Source organism: Hylobates moloch, unplaced genomic scaffold (assembly GCF_009828535.3).
Source record: "Hylobates moloch isolate HMO894 unplaced genomic scaffold, HMol_V3 SCAFFOLD_16, whole genome shotgun sequence".
Classification (NCBI taxonomy): Eukaryota; Metazoa; Chordata; class Mammalia; order Primates; family Hylobatidae; genus Hylobates; species Hylobates moloch.
Window position 1 is genome coordinate 39,966,970 of NW_026652291.1, and position 25,482 is coordinate 39,992,451.

Below are 25,482 nucleotides of genomic sequence, written 5' to 3' on the forward strand. Positions count from 1 at the left end.
AAATAAAAGTTATAAATAAATAAGTTGTCTAAATTATCTATAATGTGATCTTTTCAATGTAAAGTTTTCTAAAGAAAATAAAATTATATCTTACATTTAATTTACAACAATGTCTTTTTCTACTTCAATTTCTACTAAGATATTTGAGGACTAAATTCATTATATGAACTAAGTTTTTTACCACATCACAAAAAAAGTAAGAATTAACATTACCTTATTCTGTGCTCCTAAAAATAATTAGTGGGCAATCTACTAATTAAGAAATTCAATGTAAATGAGTCATCAAATTAATTGGTTCCATAAATCCAAAGTATCAGCATACGGCTTTAATAACCATCCTTAGCATCATCAGTATACTTATCAGAAGTGCAATTAGTAAAGCCTGACATGACCCTACCCAAAAAGGCTATAAATTTTTTTTTTTTACAGTATAAGAATATAAAAATAATCTTTGGCCCTCGACATAGAAAACAAAGGCTGCTGTTGCCCTCAATCTATACTTGAAAACAGAATAGTAAAATAGCCTGAGTCTATGCTATCACTTAGATGACTGTCCCTCCTGTTGAAATTTGATCTCAATGTTGGTGGTGGGGCCTAATGGGAGACGTTGTTGGGCATGGTGGAGAGGGGTCAGAACCCTCAAGAATAAATTAATGCTCTTCCTCAGGCATGCTGGAGGTCTCACTCTATTTGTTCCCCCAAGAGCTGGTTGTTAAAAAGAGCCAGGGCCCCTCCTCCCACCCTTTTCTCCTCTCTCACTTTGTGCACAAGCTGGTACCTCTTTGCCTTCTGCTATCAGTGGAAGTAGCCTAAGGCCCTCACTAGAAGCTGATCCTGGTGCCATACTTCTTGTATAGCCTGCAGAACTGTGCGGTAAATCAAACTCTTTATAAATTACCTAGCCTCAGGTATTCCTATATAGCAACACAAAACAAGACAAGGCAGTCAATTCATCAATAATAAGAATCAGTCCTATGATCAACTTCCCTCTGGAGGAGTTTTTTAATCTTTCTTGCAAATTAGAATATATTATCCCCAAAATGTGCAGACCTGATGTAAGAAAGAAATAAAATTCTTAATGAACAATACTGCCAAATGAGATAAAGGATACTGTAATAAGTCTTTCGACTAGTTACAAAAGCATCAAAAATGGTCAAAAAATAACCTTAAGTATGGTTGTAAAGAGCTTTTAATTCATCACTCCCAACCTCACAACAAGAAAAAAAGCTGGGGGTAAAAAAAAAACTGATAATCAACAACTCTTCTTAGAGTCATCAGAGAATTGAGGTCAGAGGGCAAACTGCTGCTCTAAAACCTGGAGAGACAGACAGGCAGATAGAAAATCACAGTGTGCGGGAAGCAGAAGTCCAGGAATACAAGCTCTCAACTGAAGCCAGCGTCAGTAGGAACACTTGAAACAGTAACTGTGGACTAGCTTGAGAGTTAAAAACTGCAAGGGGACCAGTCTTACAGGGGTCCCCATACTTTCCTGAGTTTTACCTCCAGGAACCCTACCAGGTTCTTACGGTAAAGATGTGAAAAAATCCCCTCCTGCTTGCAGCAGGAGAAGAAGAAAACCATTTTGAAATATACCAGGAACTTTGTTTCTCTTAAAAGGTATTCCAGAAAAGGAAACTATTTTACCAGAACCTAACCAACTGGGCTTTTAGATTGCCTAACTTAGTAGGGTTTTACAGTGCCTAACCAACGGGAGGGAAGGGAAATACCCAACTCCAGCCCCATCTATCCTTTGACAGGGAAAAAGAGACAGATACCCAACTCAGGCTCACAGTTGGTAGAGGGCAGAGGGATGAGGGGGAAAGTTCTATAGTCCTGAGATCAAATTACAGGACTATAGCACTTTCCCCCTCATCTCTCTACCCTTACCACCACATCAATACAGCTCTTGTACAACACAGGATTACAACTTAAAAACCTGCAAGCCTCAGACCCCATTTAAGGATTCTTTACAAAAACCCAAAGACAACAGGGCAGATAAAAGGACACTAGAAGAAATTTTAGCCTCTAATAGTGATGGCGGTGGCTTTCTGGTACATGGAGGGCACAGGGAGAGGAGAACAGACCCACTCCCTCAACAGCCCGCTGCCCTCAGTGCAGCACAGTCAAGCAGAGAGGGGACCAATGCAGAGCTGAGGCTGAGCTTCAGGGGCCTGAGGCAGGAAGTGGAAGCGGTGCCCACTTCAGGGACCGGCCAGTGACACAGCCACTGCGCCCACCCCACTGAAGGTGCCAGGCTCCTGGGCCTCAGGAGGGGGCTCTGTGCAGGGCTGCCCGGGGCTACATCCCCAGGGTCCACCCCACGTCAGGCGACTGCTAAGCCTGCCACTCCCAACAGCCAGGCCGGACAGTTATCTGCTCTGCCTGGGCCACTGAAGCGCCAAGGCAATTGGGGTAGCTCCCGGCGATGTCACCCCTGCCCCGGATCCCAGCCCAGGCCCAGCAAGGATCTGGAGCCCCTGCCTCAGGCTGAAAGGGGGCGGAGCCAGGGCTGCATGCTCCACAGTGCCAGTGGAAACCAGGGGCAGGCAGCAGCCCAAGCCACCCAAGCCTGGGTGGTAGACCCAGGCCTCCATGTGCACTTGGGGACTGGAAACAGGCAGGAGCCCTGTCCGCCAACCCCATACAGCTGCAGCTACCCAAGTCAGGGTTGTGGACCCAGGCCTCCGTGTGCTCTTGGGGGCTCGGGAAGGCCCCCCCTTGCAGGCTCGGAAATGTCTGTTCCGCTGCCACTTCCCGCACCGGCTCCAATCTGGCAGATTCTCAGAGCGGGGTTGGAGCCAAGCCTGGACACCATCACAGCCCAACAGGATATGTGCATGCTCAGGCCCTGCCGCCTAGGCCCCCTCTGGCGAAGCCGAGGTGGAGAGCTGCTCCATGCTGGCGGGCAGCTGCCCGTTGGCACAAGCAGCCTGGGAACCATGGAAAGTGGCGGGAGGCAGACAGGCTCCTGGGTGGAAGGGGGCAGGTCCCCAGATAGACCCCACCTTCAGGCCAGGGAGGGCCTGAAAGTTGGGGACCGGGCTGCCAGACCCGCAGACTGCAGTGGGGGCTTGTGGTGCCTTTTCCAGCCCAGCCATGGCCACTGATGTACCAACTGACACACACTTCCTCCCCACTGAGGTCCATAAAAGCCCCGGGATCAGCCAGAGCAGGGCAGAGGACAGAGAGACAGCCAAATGACCAGCTGCAGAGAGGAGCTATCCTCTCTGCTGAGAGCTGGGAAGTCAAGGACCTGCCTGCAGAGAGGAGCCACTCACTCCAGGGCCTCCTCTCTGCTGAGAGCTGAACACTGGATGAGACAACCTGCCTACAGAGAGGGGCTGCCCTCTGCAGCTCTCCTCTGAGCTGTTCTAACACTCAGTAAAGCTTCTCTTCGTCTTGCTCACCCTCCACTTGTCTGCATACATAATTCTTCCTGGACACAGGACAAGAACTCGGGCAAAGGCGCCACCGGCCACAGAGGTTTCTAGCCAGAAAAGCAACACCTTAAAGATCGAGTAACATTTGCCTCTGATACCACAGCCAGAACAAACACTAAACACAGCCTGACTTCTAAACAGAGAAACATAAAACCTCACACTAAAGGCCTATTTACCTCAGTTCCTTTTACCTGATACATTCTGTCTGGCTATTAAAAAAAATTATGAGGCACTATAAAGGCAGAAACTACAATCTGAAGAAACAAAGCAAGCCTCGAAAACAGACTCAGATGTGGCAGGAATTTTTACCAGGAATTATCAAATTATTACCAGGAATTTTTATATACATATATATGTTTTGAGACAGGGTCTCACTGCTACTCAATCTGGAGTACAGTGGTGATCCACAGCTCACTGTAGCCTTGAACTCCTAGGCACAAGCAATCTTCCTGCCACAGCTTCCCAAGCAGGTAGGACTACAGGTGCATGCCACCACCATGCCCAGCTAAGTCCTTTTTTCTAAGACCGGCCTGGGCAACATTGGAGACCCTGTTTCTACAATTTTTTTTAATTGCCTGGCATGGTGGCACACACCTGTAGTCCTGGCTACCTGAGAAGCTGAGGAGGGAGAATCACTTGAGCCTAGGAGTTCAAGGCTGCAGCGAGTTATGATCACACCACTACTGCACTCCAGCCAGGGTGACAGAGTGAGATCCTGTGGAAAGAAAGGAAGAGCAAAGAGAAGGAAAAAACAGTGAAGGGGGGAGGTGAGGAAGGGGAGTGTAAAAATCAATAACACTGTAACAGGAAAGAATGTCTTTAGTAAGAAACACCAAACCTGGAAGTTCAGAGAACACCAAGCAAGATAAATACCAAAATATTTACATAGACAAATGATAGTGAAGCCGCAGAAAATAAGACAAAGAGAAAACTAAATCAAAAGCAAAACTTTAGCTTTTTCCTTATTAAGACCAATAAGATATCTCGAAAGAAGCAGGAGGTAAAGAAAAAAATCAACACACATACAAAACATCTTATCCACAGAGAAATAAAGATAAGAATTAGATCAAACTTTCTCTTCAGAAACCATGCAAGCAAAAAGAGTGAAGTGAAAGATTTAGTGTCAAAAAAAAAAAAAAAAAAAAATCCAACCTTTCAGCCGGAACCGCCATCTTCCAGTAATTCGCCAAAAGGACGAACACAAAGGGAAAGAAGAGAGGCACCCAATATATGTTCTCTAGGCCTTTTAGTAAACATGGAGTTGTTCCTTTGGCCACATGTATGCGAATCTATAAGAAAGGTGATATTGTAGACATCAAGGGAATGGGTACTGTTCAAAAAGGAATGCTCCGCGAGTGTTGTCATGGCAAAACTGGAAGAGTCTGCAGTGTTACCCAGCATGCTGTTGGTACTGTAAACAAGTTGTAAACAAACACGTTACTCAGCATGCTGTTGGTATTGTAAACAACTTGTAAACAAACAAGTAAAGGGCAAGAATCTTGCCAAGAGAATTAATGTGCGTATTTAGCACATTAAGCACTCTAAGAGCCAAGATAGCTTCCTGAAACACATAAAGGAAAATGATTGGAAAAACAAAGAAGCCAAAGAGAAAGGTACCTGGGTTCTACTGAAGCACCAGCCTGCTCCATCCAGAGCAGCACACTTTGTGAGAACCAATGGGAAGGAGCCTGAGCTGCTGGAACCTATTCCTTATGAATTCATAGCATAACAGGTGTTAAAAAAAAAAAAATAAAAGACCTCTAGACTGGCTGGGCACGGTGGCTCACACCTGTAATCCCAGCACTTTGGGAGGCTGAGGCGGGCAGACCATGAGGTCAGGAGTTTGAGACCAGCCTGGTCAACATAGTGAAATCCCGTCTCTACTAAAAATACAAAAAATTAGCTGGGCGTGGTGGTGGGCGCCTGTAATTCCAGCTACTCAGGAGGCTGAGGCAGGAGAATCACTTGAACCCGGGAGTTGGAGGTTGCAGTGAGCCAAGATCACACCACTGCACTCCAGCCCGGGTGACAGTGTGAGACTCTGTCTCAAAAAAAAAAGAAAAGAAATACAAAAAATTAGCCAGGCATGGTGGCGTGCACCTGTAGTCCTAGCTACTTAGGAGGCTGAGGCAGGAGAATCACTTGAACCCGGGAGGCGGTGGTTGCAGTGAGCCAAGATCGTGCCACTGCACTCCAGCCTGGGTAAAAGAATGAGACTCCATCTCAAAAAAATAAAATAAAATAGGACCTCTGGACTGTTAAAAATAAAATAAAATAAAATAAAACAAAATAAAATAAAATAAAATAAATAAAATAAAATAAAATAAAATAAAAACTAGAATGCCTATAGAATCCCAGCAAAATTATGCTCCAAAAGTGAAGAAATAAAGACTTTCTCAAATAAAAACTGGGAGAAATAAAACCCAATAAACATGACTTGCAAGAAATGTTAACAGAAGTTATTCAGAAAGAAGGAAAATTATATAGATCAGAAATATGGATTACAAAAAGAAAGGAAGAGTGTAGAGAAGAAAAAAGGTAAAACTAAATCTTTTGTTTTTCTGATCCTTAATTCATCTAACAGATAACAATTTGTTCAAAATAATAATAGCAACAATATATTTAGTGACTGTAAATTATGGAAAAGTACAACAAATAAAAGTAATGTTATAAGGAATGGGAAAATGGAACTGACAATACTATGTTGTAAGGTATTTGCACTACCCATGAAGTGGTATAGTGTTATTTAAAAAGTGAACTTGGATTAGTTTAACTGTGTAATTATTGCAAACTCTGGGGCAACTACTAAAAAATAATTTTATTTTATTCTTTTTTTTTTGAGACAGAGTCTTGCTTTGTCACCCAGACTAGGGTGCAATAGTGCAATCTTGGCTCACTGCAACCTCCACCCTCTGGGTTCAAGAAATTCTCCTGCCTCAGCCCCCTGAGTAGCTGGGATTACAGGCGTGCGCCAGCACACCTGGCTAACTTTTGTATTTTTAGTAGAGACAGGGTTTCACCATGTTGGCCAGGCTAGTCTCGAACTCCTGACCTCAGGTGATCCACCCGCCTTGGCCTCCCAAAGTGCTGGGATTACAGGCGTGAGCCACCATGCTCAGCCTAAAAGATAATTTTAAATTAAGTATAATTCATATTTTAAAACAGGAGACAAAATGGAATTACATAAAATGCTCAATTACAATGAAGAAGGCAGCGACAAAGTGAAAGACAAAAAAGAAAGAACAAGGACAATGAGTAGAAAACAGTTGTAAATACAGTAGATATTAATCCAACTATATCAATAATTACTTTAAACATCTGTGGTCTAAATACATCAGTTAAAAGACACATGCTGTCAAGAGTAAATCAAACGACAAGACCCTACTATATGATGTCTACAAAAATCCCACTCTAAATATAAAGATGAAGACAGATTAAAAGTAAAGGGATGGAGAAAGATAGGCTATGCTAAACCTAATCAAAAGAAACCTGGAATGGCTATAAAAATTTCAGAAAGAGCAAGCTTCAGGCCAAGAAAAATTATCAGTGATAGAGGGGCATTACATAATAACAGATGGTCAATCTGTTATTATTCACCAAGAAGACATAATTATCACCAAGAAGACATAATTATCTTTACATGTATGTACCTAACAACAGTGTCAAAATACATAAGGTATAATAAAAACTGACAGAACTACAACGAGAAACACATGAATTCAATATTATAGTTGGAGCTTCAACAACCCTCTATCAGTAATTGACAGAAGCAGAAAATCAGGAAGGTATCATAGAACTGATGACACCATCAATCAACTGGATCTAATTGACATTTATAGAACACTTCATCCAGCAACAGCAGTATATACATTCTTCTCAAATCCACAGGAAACACTTCACAAAGAGAGACTACAAAATATACCTTAACAAATTTTAAAGAATAGACACCATACAAACAGACACACCACAATGGAATTAAACTAGTTAAATTAAACAAAAACATAGCTGGAAAATCTCAAAATATTTGGAGATGTTTAAACAGTTCACTTACAAATAACTCATAGGTCAAAAAAATAGTCTTGAGAAATTATAAAATATTTTAAACTAAGTGTACATGAAAACAAAACACCAAAATTTATGGCCAGGCACAATGGCTCATGCATGTAATCCCGGCACTTTGGGAGGCTAAGGCAGGAGGATCACTTGAGGCTAGGAGCTCTAGACCAGCCTGGGCAACATAATGAGACCCCATTTCATAAATAAGTAAATAAATGTGAGATGCAGCAAAGCAGGACTAAGAGATTAATTTTTAGCACTGAATGTATATGTTAAAAAAGAAGAAAGGTAAAATTAATTGTCTCAGCTTTTAATTTAGGAAACTAGAAAATGAACAAATTAAATCCAAAGGAAGCAGAAGAAAATAATAAAAATCAGAGCAAAATTGAAAACAGGAAAACAAAGAAAATCAACAAGACTCAAAGTTGGTTCTATGCCCTTAAATTTGATAACTTAGGTGAAATGGACCAATCCCTTAAAAGACACAATCTACCAAAATTCACACAAGAAGAAACAAATAATCTGAATAAGCCTAAATCAATTTTTAAAAACTGAATAAATAATTAATAATCTTCCAAAACAGAAAGCACCACACTCAAGATAATTCATTCGTGAATTCTATCAAATATTTAAGGAACAGATGATACCAATATTCTACAATCTGTAGAAGCAGAATGAGCACTTCTAACTCATTCTCAGAGGCCAACATTACCCCGATCATAAGCCCAGGCAACAGCCTTACAAGAAAGGAAAATTACAGAACAACATCTTTCATGAACACAGAGGCAAATGTTCTCAAAAATCTCAGCAAATCACATTATACACCACAACCAAGCAGAGTATATTCCAAGTATGCAAGGTAGGTTCAACATCTAAAAGTCAATTAATGTAATCCAGGAAACAGAAAAAAAATCATACAATCAGCTCATATCAATAGATGCATTAAAAGTATTTGATAAAATTCTACATCAATTAATAATTACATATTCTCAGCAAACTAGAAATAGAGGAGGATTTCCTCCACTTGATAAATAAAATTTACAAAAAACTTACAGCAAACACCATACCTAATGGTGAGAAACCAGATCCTTTCCCCGTAGGATCAGGAACAAGGCAAGGACTTCCCTTCTTACCACTCCTATTCAACATCATACTGGACATCCTAGCTAATGCAGTAAGACAAGAAAAGGACATAAAAGGTACACAAATTGGGGAGAAAGAAATAAAACTCTCTGTTTGCAGATGACATGATCATCTATGTAAAAAAAAAAAAAAAAATCCCAAAGTACTGACCAACAAAATCCTGGAAATAATAAGCGATCATTACAGATTGTAAGATAAAAGGGGGAGATATTTGGGAACTCTGTAAGAAATTACGATTTCTCTGTAAACCTAAAACTGTCTCAAGAAATAAAATCTATTTTAAAAAAACTCCAATTAAACAACTTTCACAGTAATACATTAATCCAGTATAGGTGCTTAAGAAAAAATATGTGTTCAACACTGTTTTCCTCCTTTGTTTCCTTTTTTCCCCTGTGGGGCTGCAGGGATGGCTGGGGGAGCCAGGGAGAATCTCTCTAACTTCTCAAGCATCTTTGAGTCCAACAAAACACAACATGGAAAGTGAAGACTACATATCATAAAAGTGAGTAATTCAAACACATCCATACCATATTTTTCGATCTTTACCAACTCATAATTCTCTGAAACTAGAAAATATTTCTTATAAGTTGGAGGAAACTTATTTTCTTGGTAATATGAGGATACCAACTCCAAAACCTAAAATGAGAAGGAAAAGTACAAGGAACAGAGTTTAATCCAAGCTTGGATGATCAGCCACCATAGCCCCAGGAATGAAGAAAAAAAGAAAATCTTCCCAACAATCATCAAAATAGCCCACACCAAAAGGTCAAGTTACTTTCTGAGTAACTCCTTAACATTCTTTTCTTTAACATTAAGAAAATGTATTAGCCAGGCATGGTGGCTCACTCCTGTAATCCCAGCACTTTGGGAGGCTGAGGTGGGGAATTGCTTGAGCACAGGAGTTCAGGATCAGCCTGGGCAACATGGCAAAACTCCATCTCTACAAAAAATGCAAAAAATTAGCCAGGCATGGTGGTGTGCACCTGCAATTGCAGCAACTCAGGAGGCTGAGGTGGGAGAATCACCTGAGCCAGGTCAAGGCTGCAGTGAGCCATGACTGAGCCAACACACTCCAGCCTGGGCAATAGAGTGAGGCCCTGTCTCAAAAAAATTAATAAAGAAAGAAAGATAAAAAATTCTCCTACTCTTTTAATTGACTAGAATAGAAATGTGAATAGAAATATGATAGAGGTATATATTTTTATTATTGTAATTATAATGTCTAATTTCTATATTCTGTCCGTTTTAATACATTTTATTTCAGGTATTGCTGGAGTGTTACTGCTAATTCTATATTCTAATGTATCTTCTAAAATTAATTAAATACATTACCATTGTTACAACATCTAGTGAGAGTCTCTGAATTGCCCAAATATCCACCATGAAAACACTTAGTACAATTTGTGTGTAATGGAAGGGCTACATACAGGAAGATCCTTAAGTGGTGAGACAATCCTATCTCCCCCAGTATATGGTTTTGAATTTCTTCCATATGGAATGAACAAAAATCCCTCTTTTCTCCTACTTCAGTAACTTTTGTCCAGATCTAAAAACATTGATTCAACCTGTATTTATACTTATCATCAATATGTAGTCATTGTTCATTTGTAACTTCAAAGAACAAGCACATACACGACCACAGGGGGTTTTGGTAGTACCAAAGAATTTTTTAGTGCCCACAATATCTCTGTGAAGTAATTATTACATATTTTCAACATGATTCAAACAAAGAATTCAAACACAATACTAGAGTGACCTATTTAAAACACAAAGAAAATTCAATAGCATATGAATCACTTACACCTAGAATTCTAACACCATGCTCCACCTCACAGTACTATTACCATTTTCTAGTAAGAATTTTTCTACAATCTCTTGACCACAAGAATGATATGACAGACAAATGTAGGCAGTGAAGGGGGAAGGGGAACCACATTCTCATATTCACTTTAGGAAAGGTTATTTCATTTTGTGAACTCAGCCTGAGAGTGCAGCATTTTTCTAACTTTAAGTGACCTGAAGAATGCTCTTCTTCCAAATATACTATTCAAGTTGAAAAACAAAATGGTAAGTCAGAGAGATCAGGGCAAACATCATGTTTACCTAATGTCTTCATTAATTAGCTTCACCCAAATAAGCAAAACAAATTAATTTACGCAAGCTACATTCACAAGTTAGAGGCTATCTGATTGGCACTTAAAGCATTTTCTATTCCCTTTTTGTGACTCCAACTAATATTAATACGGTATGTAGCAGGCACTCAACAATTATAAAACTTTAGAATCTGAGAACTAGAAATGTCTTAAAGATCATTTGGTTTACTCTTCTCTTCCTCAGGCCTCAAATTTTATCTATGAGAAAACTGAAACCAACCCAATAGTCCCACAGACAGTTCTTTTGGCACAAAAAAGTATCAAAGAACTGAAACCAGCTCACCCCACCAGATGCCTGACCCCTCATTCACCATTATTGCTTCCTTGCCCCTCCCAAGTTCCTGTTTTCTTACACATTGTTACAATCTATGTCTTCCCTGCTATATAAACCCTGGTTTTAGTCAGTCAGGGAGATGGAATTGAGACCGAGCTCCCATCTTCTCAGCTGCTGCACCTGATTAAAGCCGTCTTCCTTGGCAATACTCATTGTCTCAGTGATTGGCTTTCTATGCAGCAAGCAGCAGCACCTAGACTGAACTCCTGGTGTATCAGTAACAAACTAATAGCTGAAGAAGACAGTAACTTTCTTAAGCTAGTTATTAACAGAGCAGAACTAAGGTACTCTGACTTCCAGACTGGTTTTCTTTGTACTATACCATGCTGTTGTCAAGAACGCTGAAGAACCTAAGATTTTACCCTACACGCAAGCTAACATCAGTCTGCCATAGTTTCATGGACACTGAGAGCAAACACTGTATCTACATACAGTTTGGACACTGAAGACTGAAACTACATGTCCCCTATACTGAGTTGAATAAGTGTCCTCCCAAAATGTATAACTGCTGGAAATAGGGTCTTTGCAGATATAATCAAGTTGGTATAATGTCATTCTAGATTAGGATGGACCCTAATACATGACTGGAATCCTTATAAGAAGGACATTTGAACACAAACACACACAGAGGGAAGATGTCATGTGAATACTGAGGTAGAGATTGGAGTTATGCTACCAAAAGTCAAGAAACACCAAGGATTTCTGGCATCCCCCATAAGCTAAAAGAAGAAGGAAAGGATTCTCACCTAGAGCCTTCAGAGAGAGTGTGGCCCTGCCAACACCTTGGTTTCAGACTGCTAACCTCCAAAACTGTGAAAGAATAAATTTGTTATAGTAAGCCACCCAGTTTACAGTGCTTTGTTATAGCAGCCCTAGAAAACTAATACATTCACACACACAGCTTTCTAGGTATATTAACATGACTTTACCAGTCCACTGTCTTAATTAGCATAACTGCTATTCTAGGAGGTAGCAGAAATATAACATGATTGTTCATTACAGACCTTCTGGAAAGACCCATCAACTCTTTTGGCAGTTTTCAAAAGTTTTCTAGGAGATAGCAGAAATATAATGTGATTGTTCATTACAGACCTTCTGGAAAGACCCATCAACTCTTCAGCAGTTTTCAAAATCTTACTGTTTCCACCAAACCTAAACTGTTTTATCATGATACCTACCCAACCCTAATCAAGCCTCATCGCCACCACTGAAAGATCCAACTTAAACCAAACTTCAAATTCTCAAATTTTGACCTCTCTAAGACCCTACCAAAGATCTTTTTAGGTGTTCTCCCTTACCACAATAAGCAATAAACTCAGCTTTGTTTTATCAATAGGATGTGTTAGTGGTATCTGGTAAGCTAGCATCAGGTAATCCTGGCAGAAGTCATGACACTCCTAGATCAGAAACAAAGAACAGTTTACTACTCACAACAATAGCATAGACAGAGTACCATATTTTGTACTGGTTCCTCAAGCTCTAATTCCTAAAGGCCAATGAAAGGAAAACCAAGTGCACATACTCTGGGTTGCATTACAGGACAAGAAAACCTGAGCTTATGAAATTCCAATCTTTAAAAGGAGCTACAATCAAATATGCCCAACCTTTTTCCCTAGAGGGATTATCTTAATTATCCTGGACAGCAAAGAAATGTGCCATCTGTCCTAATGGAAGCACTATTTCTATCTTCCTAGGCTGTTTGCTAAACAGATTTCTTTGAAAAAGATAGCCCCCAATAAAAGCTATCAGTACTCTGCTCAGTGAATGTGCAGAAACAGAAGAGATCCATAGATTGAAGAGAAATGTCTCTCAATACCTATTTCCTCTGTCCTAAAAGACTAAAAAGATTCTTAGAGAATCGAGACAAAATTGGTACAATACAATGAGAAGATATTTCCAGAGAAAACATGTAGAGCAAAAAGGTGTACTTTCTTCTCTCAAAAATCTGTATAAACTAAAACCACTTCAGCTGAGTCGCAATCTTATAACAAGCCTATATATCAAATACCCAAAAGTAAATACTTATGATATGTTTGGATCCTATTTTCATTTTGAAATGTTCCATTTCTAGAAAAGTATCTCAAACAAGTTTTTATTTTTATTTTATTATTCTTTAACTTTAAAATAAAATGCTATTTTTTTATTATTTTTTGACCGTTTCTCACAGTGAATCAAGTTTTATCACTAATTTCCAAGGCCTGGCAGTGTTCATGAAATAAAAGAGACTAGTTTTAAACTTTACCAATTATAACTGACTTTAATGTGGACCTTAACGTCATTTTTTAAAATAAGAAAATAAAGACCCAGAGAGCTGAGATGGTAAGCTTTTACTCATACAGCTATCTGGAGACATTGCAGTGTAGGGTTCATTTTACTCATCATTCTCTCTCTTTATCCTGGGATCATTGCTTAACTTAATGGGTGGGATAAGTTAAATTACTCAATTTAATATTCTTTACAAAAACTCAGTTTTTGTTTATTTCTTTTGCAGTTAATTTTAAGTTAAACAGGCTATTTAAACGGTACAAGATAGAATCTCAATTTTCAAATATGCAAAAAATATGCCGATATTGAATATATAGCTAGAAAACTCTAATTTTTTTTATTCTATAACAACCTCAAAATATTTTATGTGAATTAAAGTATATTAAATTTAAATTTAAATTGGCTTTTATTTTCATAAATACTTTACATAAATACTGACCTTGGAATTGTGGTTTAAAATCTAAATACCCTAAAATCCTGAAGAAATCATGAGTTCTGAGCACAGCATTATCTTTGACTCTGTGTTGCATTTGCCCGTTGAACAGGTAACTATTCTCTTTCAGAAATATCTCTAAAATGCTCTGACTCTGCCTAAAATGTTTTGTCTATTTAAGAAATGTTCTCTGACCGGGCACAGTGCCTCACATCTATAATCCCAGCACTTCAGGAGGCTGAGGTGGGCAGACTGCTTGAGCCAAGAAGTTTGAGACCAGTCTAGCCAACATAGCGAAACCCCATTTCTTCTAAAAATACAAAAATTAGCTGGGCATGGTGATGCACATCTGTAATCCCAGCTATTTGGGAGTCTGAGGCATGAGAACTGTTTGAACCCAGGAAGTGGAGGTTGCAGTGAGCGGAAATTGAGCCACTGCACTCCAGCCTGAGTGGCAGAGAGAGATTCTTGTCTCAAAAAAAAAAAAAAAAAGAAAAAGAAATGAAAGGAAAAAAAATATTTTCTGAGAACACAATACAGCAGGCCACTTATCTATAGAGATACTATGAAGGTTACGTAATTCATCTAAAAATGTTCAGAAACAAGAAAACAATTTAAAGTTGCAGTAAGTCTTTTAGTGTCCAGGCTTAGAAGCTAGAGTCTAAACCATCCAACATTTTCTGAGTCACAGCATAATACTTTCTCAAGATCTTTTTATTTCTATAACAAATAATGAACTACAGTTTCCTTATAAATATTCAAATAGGGTTTCAAGCTTTTTGAGGTCATTAATTTCTCCAAGGCAGAAAGACAGTTTCTATCACTTTCATTCTACATATTCATTCAAGAAAGTTTAAATTGACTTTTTCATGCCCAATCTTTACCCTCTTTAAGTATGTTTTTAATATAGAATTCTAATTTACTTGACTTTTCTAGATGACTTTTGAAGCTACCTATATGAGGCTTGATGTTATTAATCTACCTGTATATTTCTGATCTACTGAGGGAAGAGAGAGACCCTCTCATACTGTTTTATATTGTTTTATACTCAGTACCCATTTTAAGAAAAAAAACAAGGAAGTGAAATCAAAGACAGGCAGCCCGGCGCCAGGCCCAAAACCAGGCCTGGGCCTGCCTGGCCTAAACCTAGTAGTTAAAAATCAACTCATGACTTAGAACCCAATGTTACCCATAGATTTCAGGCACTGTATTGTGAAACTCCTTGCTCTGTTCTGTTTCACTCTGACCACCAGTGCATGCAGCCCCTATCACGTACCCCCTGCTTGCTCAAATCAATCACAACCCTTTCATGTGAAATCTTTAGTGTTGTGAGCCCTTAAAAGGGACAGAAATTGTGCACTCGGGGAGCTCAGATTTTAAGGCAGTAGCTTGCCGATGCTCCCAGCTGAATAAAGCCCTTCCTTCTACAACTCGGTGTCTGAGAGGTTTTGTCTACGGCTTGTCCTGCTACACTACCACTATATTCAAGAAGGCTACCTAGTATCTCCAAAATCAGGGAACACCACAAGTTCCAATAGATCCCCTTTCTAATAATTTTACATCATTTCTCTTTCTATACTCAAAATGACCATAAATTGCAAGTTTCTTCCCCTAGCCACAATGTCTGTTAAACTGTGTTCTCATTATGTTTTAATAACATTTTTAAAAAGAAATGCAACCATGGCCTAAAAGGCAATAGTTAAATCATCACAGCACTTTAACATTAGCAACAACAAAAAGTAATTTCTATTAGTAAAAAATATACGGGGTCAGGGGATGAAGAAAGGTTGATTAATGAGTACAAACATACACTTAGAAGAAATCAGACCTGGTGTTCAATAGATCAATAGGGTGATTATAGTTAACCTTACTTAGTTGACTGTACATTTCAAAATAGCTAGGGAAAAGAATAATTCAAATTTTCTTAATATAAAGAAAAAATGAATATTTAAGTTAATGGATATTCCAATTACCCTGATTTTATTACATAAAGGTATCAAATTATCACATGTACCCTGAAAATAAATATGTACATCTAATATGTATCAATGTAAAAAAAATTTTATTTTTTTTTATTTTTATTTTTTTTTTGAGACAGTCTCGCTCTGTCACCAGGCTAGAGTGCAATGGCGCAATCTCGGCTCACAGCAACCTCTGCCTCCCGGGTTCAAGTGATTCTCCTGGCTCAGCCTCCCAAGTAGCTGGGACTACAGACGTGCGCCACCACACCCAGCTAATTTTTGTATTTTCAGTAGAGATGAGGTTTCACCATGTTGGCCAGGATGGTCTCGATCTCTTGACCTCATGATCCACCCTCCTCAGCCTCCCAAAGTGCTGGGATTACAGATTTGTGCCACCACGTCCCACCAAATTTTTTAAAGAACATAGAATCACATTTTTATTTTTTTAATGTATGATTGCAGCAGTTTTATGATCATCAAAAACTAGAAACAGCCTAAATATCCATAAACAGGTAAATGAATAAACCAATTATGGTATATCCATAAAGTGGAACACTACTCAGCAATAAAAAAGAACAAACTACTGATACACAACTACTGATGCACACAGCAACATGAATACACCTCAAATATATTATTCTAAGTGAAAGAAGCCAGGATTTAAAAACTACATATTAGATGATTCCAATTAAATGTCATATTGGAAAATGCAAATTATAGCAATAGAAAGCAGATCAGTCATTGCTAGGGATTGAGGTATAAGGAGAGGTTAACTACAAATAGGCAACATGAGCAAATTTGGATGGTTCAGAGAATGTTTTAATTGTGGTGACATATATTTGTCAAAATTAATAGAATGAACACTAAAAATAAATAAAAATGTTAATGTAGGACTGAAATCTGGACAAGAATACCTTTAAAAGCCAGCTACTAAAAATGTCAGAAATGTTTAAGATGAGTTGCTTATTTTTAGCACCAAATATGCCACACAGTGATGCCAAAAGTTCAGTGTACCACATTCAACCACAACTTGTTTTATCCAGCCCCATAATTTAAAGTACAAAACTATTTAAAAGGAAGTAAAATATTTTCAATTTATGCAGTGAATATTGTATATAGTAGGCAGTAAGAAAATGTTTCTTAACTAATACACAATTCAACAGAGTTTAGACTGACTTGGCCTTTCTGCTTTACTGGTACATAACATGTAGCTTTAACCACAAAACTATCTATTTCTCAAAATATTAACATATAATTAGAACAGAGAAGTGCTGTCCACAAAATACACTAACCTGAATTTGTTCAGTTAATCAACAAAGGCAATAAATCACTTTATCTTGAACAAAACGACCATTAGGGTCATGGATGTCCCTAATGTCCTCTGAGCAAAAGCAGCAACCTGAAACAAAATAAAAACATATGAAATTCAGCCCTACTCAAGCTTTAGGTAGCATTATTATATAATTTTTTAAATCCCTTTAACTTTTCCTTATGTAGCCAGTCATAACATGCAAATTCACTTATTTTGTACATTTTGACTTATTCTGTAAGTAGCACTTTCCAAATGTCAATAAAAAATGGGTTTTCGTTTTGCAAATTATACCCAAACTCAGTAACACTCAGTGGCTTAATTTGCTTCATAGTGCAACTTAAAATAAGTTAGCGCTCATATAACTTGCTTTGTGAATATAAAATTCTTTAACTTTGTCTATCTTTTAACACAAAAGGCATTCAGAAGTGTACCTCTTTTCAGATCAAAGCTCAAAATCTTTTGTATTTCCCCTCGATTTTGTATGACACCTCGGTTAGCTCTATAACCTAGTTTCTTACTATCTTCTACACAAACTTCCACTAAAGCCAATTTAATTTTGCTTTCTTTCCATAGAACAATTTGTTTATTCTCAGCTGTCGCCCTGCAATACAACATTCCTTTTTTTAAAAAAAACAGGGATTTTTTTCTCCTTTATCAATCAATGCATATCCATCAACTTTCTCAAAATCCAGCCCCTCTATACCTCTCTGCCTGAGAGCTGACATAATCATTCTATACTCCATTAATCTTCACTAGAATATTTTGCTACCTTATACATGCACCATCTCATGCAGTCTTTTGATCAGGGACCCTTCTCCTACTTCATTTGTTGCTGCCTCTCCCTCATCCAGTATCACGTTTGGCACACAGCAATCAATATGATTAACTGAAAAGTGAAATGGCCTTAATAAAGATTCGCACATCAAACGTTCAGAGTGTGTAGTATGTGCAAGTCACCAAGTACAAAAACCCAAGAACAGGACAAAGACACAATACGTTCTATAGAAATGTGTCTTTCTGCCATTCGCTTTACTCTTATGTCAACAACATGAGATTTTTCTCTGATTGACATTATTAATTGTGAGAAGCAGTTTTTCTCCAATGACATCAGAGTCTACCGAAAACAATTTTAGGCAATTACAACTAATATAAAATATCACCAACTTAAACTCCTCCCACCACAAAGGTAATACAACTATTTTCTTTTTTTTAAAGATTTTAAAATTTATTTTGTTTTACTTTATTGTAGAGACTGGGTCTTGCTATGTTGCCCAGACTGGTATCAAACTCCTGGGCTCAAGTAATCCTCGTGCCTCAGCCTCTCAAAGTGCTGGGATTGCAAATATGAGCCACCATGCCCAGCCTGTATAAATAATGCTTTATTATTTACATTATCTCATACATCTATCTGAAGAAAACATAGTCAACTACTCCCAAAGCCCATAAACGTACAATTACTAAATAGCCATCAAGTCTAAAATCAGCAAAGGTTTATTGTAATTCTTTCCTGTAACTTCACCCAAAAGTCTTTGCCAAACTCCGCAATAATCCAATAGTGTGAAATGTATGCTTCCAGCCATTATGGAATAACTGGTAACAGATTTACCCTCAGATGGTAAGCAACTGCAAAACCAGACAAAATACATGACAGTTTCCAGACAGTGAACAACAATTAGTGTAGATCTGTGTTCCCTGAAACAAGAAAACAAACTAGATAAGTAAGGCCTATGACCACCCTGGCTTTCCACCTAGAGACATGTTCTAGACACCATTGCCAACAGGGAAATTCAAAGCAGAATACAGCAGTCTTGCTAACTTGAAAAGAACGGAGTTTGGAACAGTGGAGGTGGCAAGAATTACTAGAATAATATACCAGAAAGGAGAAACTTAAGCAGAAAAAAGCTACAGATATGTACATTGGGGTCCACTTGAGTCATCAACTAAATACTAATCTACACATGCTTAGGGTGAAGTTCCATAAAGTCAGACAGAAAACATCCACCAGGAGCTATAATATGAACAACTCCGGGTTGACACTGAGCTCGGAGACATCTGAGTTCCATCCAGTCACAGTAGAGACATCTCTTTACACTCTAGGCCATAGGTACAGACCTCAGGAGGGCTAAATTTGCCCTAGAATAAAGATTACTCTATAATGATCCCAATAGAGCTTAAAAACAAGCCATGAAAGGACAATCTGATCCTCAATTTAACATCTGTAACCAACAGCCAGAATGGAAAAGTCTCATAATTCATGAAGCATAAAATATTCAGAAGGGTTTTGCCTCAGTAGTGGGGAAAATTAAATTAAGTGGTTACACTTAACAAAGATTAAAAGCAATATCTAAAAGTTAAAAAACACTTTCAAAGAACTTCAATACAGACCAGGAATAAGTTCAAAAATATCTGCAGGCACCGAGGCTGGTGGTACGCACCTATAGTCCCAACTACTCGGGAGACTGCAACAGGAGGATCACTTGAGCCCAAGAGTTCAATACTGCCATGAGCTATGCTCATGCTACTGCACTATTGCCCAGGTAACAGAGCAAGACCCCATCTCTTTAAAAAAAAAAAAAGAATATAGGAATATAAAAATGTCCAGCACCCAACAAGGCACAATTTACAATGTCTTATTTTACATGCCTGATATGCATCAATTAATTAACAAGCAGGTTAAACAAAACTAAGGCAAGAAAATAGAGCCAGAAGGAGAGCTATCAATCAATCAAAACCAATCCAGAAATGACAGGGTTGATAGAATTAGGAGACTAGGACATTAAAAGTTATTATATATCTGTTCCATATGTACTAAAAGCCAGAAGAAAGGTTAAGTATATTAAGACACAGACAAAGAAGACCCAAGTTGAACATCTAGAAATAAAAACTAGAACGTCGGAAGTCCTCTACCTGACACACCTATTGAATTATGAAGTTTTTTTGTCTGATGGATTCAGGCCCTACTCCTAGCCATGTGTGAGCTCTAATATTGTATTATTCCCTCAATTCCTTTTTGGTGGTTCTTCCGCAGCTTCCCGTAGTTTCCTTACAGGCACGTATTGATCAGTAGTCAATTGAATTCTTGAAAGGAATTTCTACAGATATGTGAAGTTCTGTCTCTTGCAGCTTTCTCCTCTCTCATACTCTACCTTGTGAACTCTAGCTGCCTTGGCCCCCCAATCTCCCAGCTAGCTCTACCTCTTCAATACAGAGAAATCTCTACGCTCCTCCTGGGTTCCACTGCTTTGTTCCATCCCTACAAACTCTCTCTAGGTGGGAGCTAGAGCAACCACATGATCTCGCCTAATTTGTTTCCCATCCCTTGGGGATCAATGTCTTTTGCTGCTTGATGGCAAATGTCTTGAGAACTGTTGTTTCATTATTTCATCCCATTCTTTAGTTGTCTTAAGTGGAAAGACCATCCCTATTAGTCCATCTAACCTGGAAACACTGTATTTTAAAGGGGGACTATGAACTTAATTAACTTTGTGACAGCACTGAATGCTGAAATTTTCTAAAAATTAGATGTATTCAATAAATACCACTTATATGTCAACAAGTTATCCTAAAGCAAAGAAGCATAAATAGGATCTAAGAATGAGAAGGAACTCATATGAAAAGAAAATATTACCATATGAGAAACTAAAGGTATTTAAGAAATGCATATTATTGACAGTAACGGGGGACAGAGAAATTCTAGGCAGAAAATGGCGGGTCCCCAGCAAAACCTCACCCTCAAGCCAAAAAGCCTGAAACCGTGGCCCAAAGTGAGAACTTATAACCCTGTTTTCTGGCTCAAATGTTGCCTTTTCCTAAACCACCCATGGCCCTGCCCCATCCCATCCTGTGCCTGTAAAAACCCCAGACTCGGCTGGTAGACAAGACTATGGCTAGATATTGGAGAGAGGCGGCTTGACTTCAGAAGGACAGCTTGATGGCATTACTACAGAGAAGAATCTTGCCAGAGATGGCTGAACTTCCCAGGGGAAGATTACCTACCCACCCTGTCCCCTTTTCAGCTTCCATTTCCACTGAGAGATCTTTTCATTTGCAATAAAATCCCCTGCATTTACCATCCTTCAATTCATTCATGCAACCTCATTTTTCCTGGGCGCCAGACAAGAGCTCAGGAGCCACAAGTGTGGATACAAAAGGCTTTCACACTGGCCCTTTGCCCTCACTGGCAGAGGGCAGCCACTTCACCAAAAAAAGGCAAAGGGTCCACTGAGCTGTTAACACTTAAGCTGTCCACAGACAGCAGAGCTAAAAGAGCACTGTAACACAACCTCTGGGGCTTCAATAGTTGCAGGCACCCGCTCCTGGACACTGCTGTGGGGCCTGCAGAGTTCACTCCCGCTGTGACTAAAGCATCTGGCCAGTTCCGGCACCCACTCATACGCGCACTCCCTCCTGCGAGGGGTAGAACGCAGCAGTGGGTCCGAGTGAGTGGAGGTTGAGCCCCCTGGCGCCAAAGCAGCCGGCTGGTTTCAGCATTCATTCACTCCAATTCCCACACCCGTTCACTTGTGCACTCTCTTCCACAAGGAGTTAAGAGTGGTGGGCTGGGGCCTGGTACAGTGGCTCACGCCTGTAATCCCAGCACTTTGGGAGGCTGAGGCGGGCGGATCACGAGGTCAGGAGATCGAGACCATCCTGGCTAACATGGTGAAACTCTGTCTCTACTAAAAATACAAAAACTTAGCGGGGGGCGGTGGCGGGCGCCTGTAGTCCCAGCTACTCGGGAGGCTGAGGCAGGAGAATGGCGTGAACCCAGGAGGCGGAGCTTGCAGTGAGCGCCACTGCACTCCAGCCTGGCCAACAGAGTGAGACTCCATCACAAAAAAAAAAAAAAAAAAAAGGTGGTGGGCTGGGTAAACGAGGCACCCCTGTTGCGAGTCCCACAAACGAGTCAGGGAAATATCCTGCTTCATTATGTAATAGAAAAAAATGATTAACCATGAAAGTTTACTTTCATGATAGGTGAATATCAACAGCATCCAAAGAATAAACAATATCTAGTAATCAGCAATAATAAAAATCCAATGTAAGAAAAACCCCATTTTAGAAAAGATACAAACTGAAAGATTTCTCTGAGAAAAAGAAATATACCTGAAAAGATACAACCAAGAGTGCAGCATATAATATCATATCCACGTCAAATATATGGAAGAAATTATTCACGTAACAAGAAATGCTATACTTGCTTATCATTAGTGGCACTAGAATTCAGTCGAACGTTACAAGATCTGCTGTAGACTAACTGAACATGAACATAATAAAGGAAGAGAAGTAAAACGATAAGTAGAAGTCTTCAGGAGAAACAGAATACCTATAGAACTAAATAAACATCTTATCTCCATGATGGAAAAAAGAAAGCATAAAGAAAGATGTTAGATTTTAAAATAAAGAAGTATAAAAAAAGAGGCTAGGAATCACAGGTTTTATTTTCAATCTGTAATGTTGAACAGAGTCAGTCATTTTTACCCACACCGTTAGGAAGAAAGAAGACTGTGAGCTAAACTGAAGGTACCCTAGGTGAGGAAAGAAAAACAGCAAATGGCCCATTGAGTCTCATCTTCAAAGAATTACATCTCCTTCTAAAAAAGGAAACCACACACACATGCATACATATACACACAAAATCACATATGAAATGAAGAAGAAATCAAAGTCACGGGAAAACATGTTTAACAGATGACAAAAATAAACTCTATCAGTGGTGAAACTGGTCATTTTTAAGAAAAAGAGAAAAGTACTGTGTCGATAATAAAAGGGCTATTTACCCATAAAAAGTGAAAGCTATAAACATGTCTTAAAAGCTAAGTATGACTCAGGCACTACTGAATCTTGTAACACTGATGGTCCTAAGGCCATTCTAGGTTTCCCCAAAGCTGGACTTCAAACAGAGATGCTTCAACCAAGTGAGCTTTCCACAGTGAAATAGGGTAAGGCAGGGGTGGCAACAGCCTAGAAGAAGCTGCTCACTATGAAGAATTTTACTATTGAAAATTTATCAACCTAAATATAGTATGGGGTATGCTGCTCATGGCTAAGGTAAAAAAGCAGTAAGGCAGGACCTCAATGTCTTCTAGCTATGGGCCAATGTTAAGAGAGAAAACACAAGAAGGACGAAAGCCTCAGAGGAGAAAAGCACACTGACAATGGTATATGGCTTCCTTCCTTCTCCTTTCTCTGTAGTGTTGATATTGATATTCTAAGTGACTCTAGTATATCAATGGAAGCTGCATTCTTTCTGTTTTGGCAAAAAGAAAAATAGTTAAGGTAGGTGATACATACTAACAAAAACTAGAGACTAAAATGGATTCTAGGAATAAGTGAAAAAAACGAAAAAGTCTGTTTTGTCCGCTATTTCAACAAAAACGAATTCATCATTGTAAGACTGTCAAAGTCATATTTATTGGTAAGCAAATGTTTCCTATAATTATTCTGACAATTAACATTACCTTACAGTAAAATAAGTTATAACTAATTTATTCACTACTCCCCTTCCTTTGGTGAAGTTGTCTACATCATCAACATAAACTAGTACTAAATCAACTGTATTAAATTTTGTCTAGTTTCTTACCAATTAAAAGGATCTATTTATTTATTCATAATGGTCTAGGTAAATCTGTCCTAAATTTGTAAGTTCTGTTTGACATTACAAAATCAATTCCCTTGTTTTCTTCCTCCTTCTCAAACCAGGCTAATATGCCAAAAATCACTAAAACAATTTAAGTGATTTCTGTCATCCTTAATTCATAAATTCATTCATATAAATAGCTGTGTAAAATCACCTAAAATAAAAAATAATCTGAAAATTATAAAGGAAAATCGTATCAATATCTATTACAGTCAAGATGCTTTTATAGTCATTATCCTTTCAGTTAGTCTGAATTAAGAAGGCAAAATACCAAAATTTCTGTTACAATACCATCACGCTTTCTAAATTCCCATGGGACGCAGTTTGAATTTCTAAATCCTTTTCAACTTCCTGTACATTGTAACTGGTTATTTTTCCCACCCCACCCCCAAAAGATTGGGCACACCATGAGAACAGAGCCTGTGTCTATTCACCTTTATATCCCTTAGTGGTTTCTAGCACACTACCTTAACACATATTATATTTAATATTTTCTACTCACCAATATCCCTACTTATCTCACAAAGATATTGCAAGGACCAAATAGTACAATATTTATGAGAGTACTGTGCTTAAAATATTGTGCAGATATCAGATGTATTTTATTTCATTATTGTCTATGATTATTCTAAATCTTGGCTGGCAAGTAGCAATATGCTATAGGGAATGAGAACAGAACAAACGATCCTCCTGATAAGCATGAGCTTGATGGTGGCTCCATTGCCTCCTTTATTCCGCCCTCCATTCTATAGGTTCTAGACCCACTTACTCATGACCAAAGCTTTTGTCACCCCCTGCCCACATCATCCCAGCACTCTTCACCACACCACAAACATCATCTGGCGTTTTTATGGTTTCTAGTACCAGCTCCACTTCCAGCTCCCAATCTATAGTTCATAACCATTGGATATTTTGGCTACTATCTCTAAGCTATCTCTTACTGGGTAAGATAAAGAGGTAGAATCAACAGGTCAGGGGTCTTATGACCTAACACGATCCCTGTGATACTGAATAAATCATGTCTGTTTCTGTGCCTTTATAAAAATGCCAATATAAATATGTCACACTGCCTTAGCTGCACTAATTTAGGTAGGATATGAGGAGCCCAGGATCTGGTTATCGTGCCTTTCAAGAAACACGTTCTGGCATTGAGAAACTAATCGTGAAATAGAAACAAAGAGGCTTGGTACTAGTCCCAGCTCTAAACAGCAATTTACTGTGTGATCTCAGAAATAACATATCATTATCCCTAAATTTCTAGATATTCTCCTATAATGAAGGAATTGGAATAAATTTTAAAGGTCTCCTCCAGATCTAAAATTCTGAGATGAAAAGCCTATACTGCCATCTTCCAGGGGCCATTAGAATTTTTCAGCTTGTATTTCAATTGACCTTACCACTTGCTACTAAACATGCCAAAAACATGCTAATAATTCAACCAGACAAGATACCATTTGAAAAAATGTATGTATTTGAAAAAATGGTATCTTGTCTGGTTGAAGAAAAAAAAATTTTAAGGAAAAAAATTTTTTTAATCTTTTAATTTAATCTTTTGTCAAAACATTCCTTTCCAATCCAAAAAGTCCTTTTCCTTCATTATTATAAAATAAAGGTATTTTCCTATAACTCTTCAAAATAAAATGTACCATGATTACACTGCGCCTTGATTTACTGGAAACTAAAAAAATGCAGCTTATATTCACCAAGTTTAGTAACAAACTCAAACAAAATTTACTTTCTTTGGG

The 25,482-nt window shown here is 38.6% G+C and overlaps 1 protein-coding gene across 9 annotated transcripts in view; it reads right to left on the minus strand.

Moving 5' to 3' along the window:
• The window catches only part of FUT8 (fucosyltransferase 8), a 369,304-nt gene that overhangs the window by 303,808 nt on the left and 40,014 nt on the right, over positions 1 to 25,482 (minus strand). For 4 of the 9 annotated variants that reach the window (XM_058429519.1, XM_058429521.1, XM_058429515.1 and 1 more), the window contains exons 2-3: positions 17,078 to 17,184; positions 11,873 to 11,936 (exon numbers count right to left, since the gene is read on the minus strand). The exons of 2 other annotated variants lie outside the window; for them this stretch is intronic. The gene's annotated coding sequence lies outside the window, so the exon portion shown is untranslated. Of the gene's footprint in view, positions 1 to 4,592; positions 4,730 to 11,872; positions 11,937 to 17,077; positions 17,185 to 25,482 lie in introns of all 9 variants that reach the window. 3 more of the 9 variants (XM_032180454.2, XM_032180455.2, XM_058429516.1) reach the window with 2 other exon arrangements.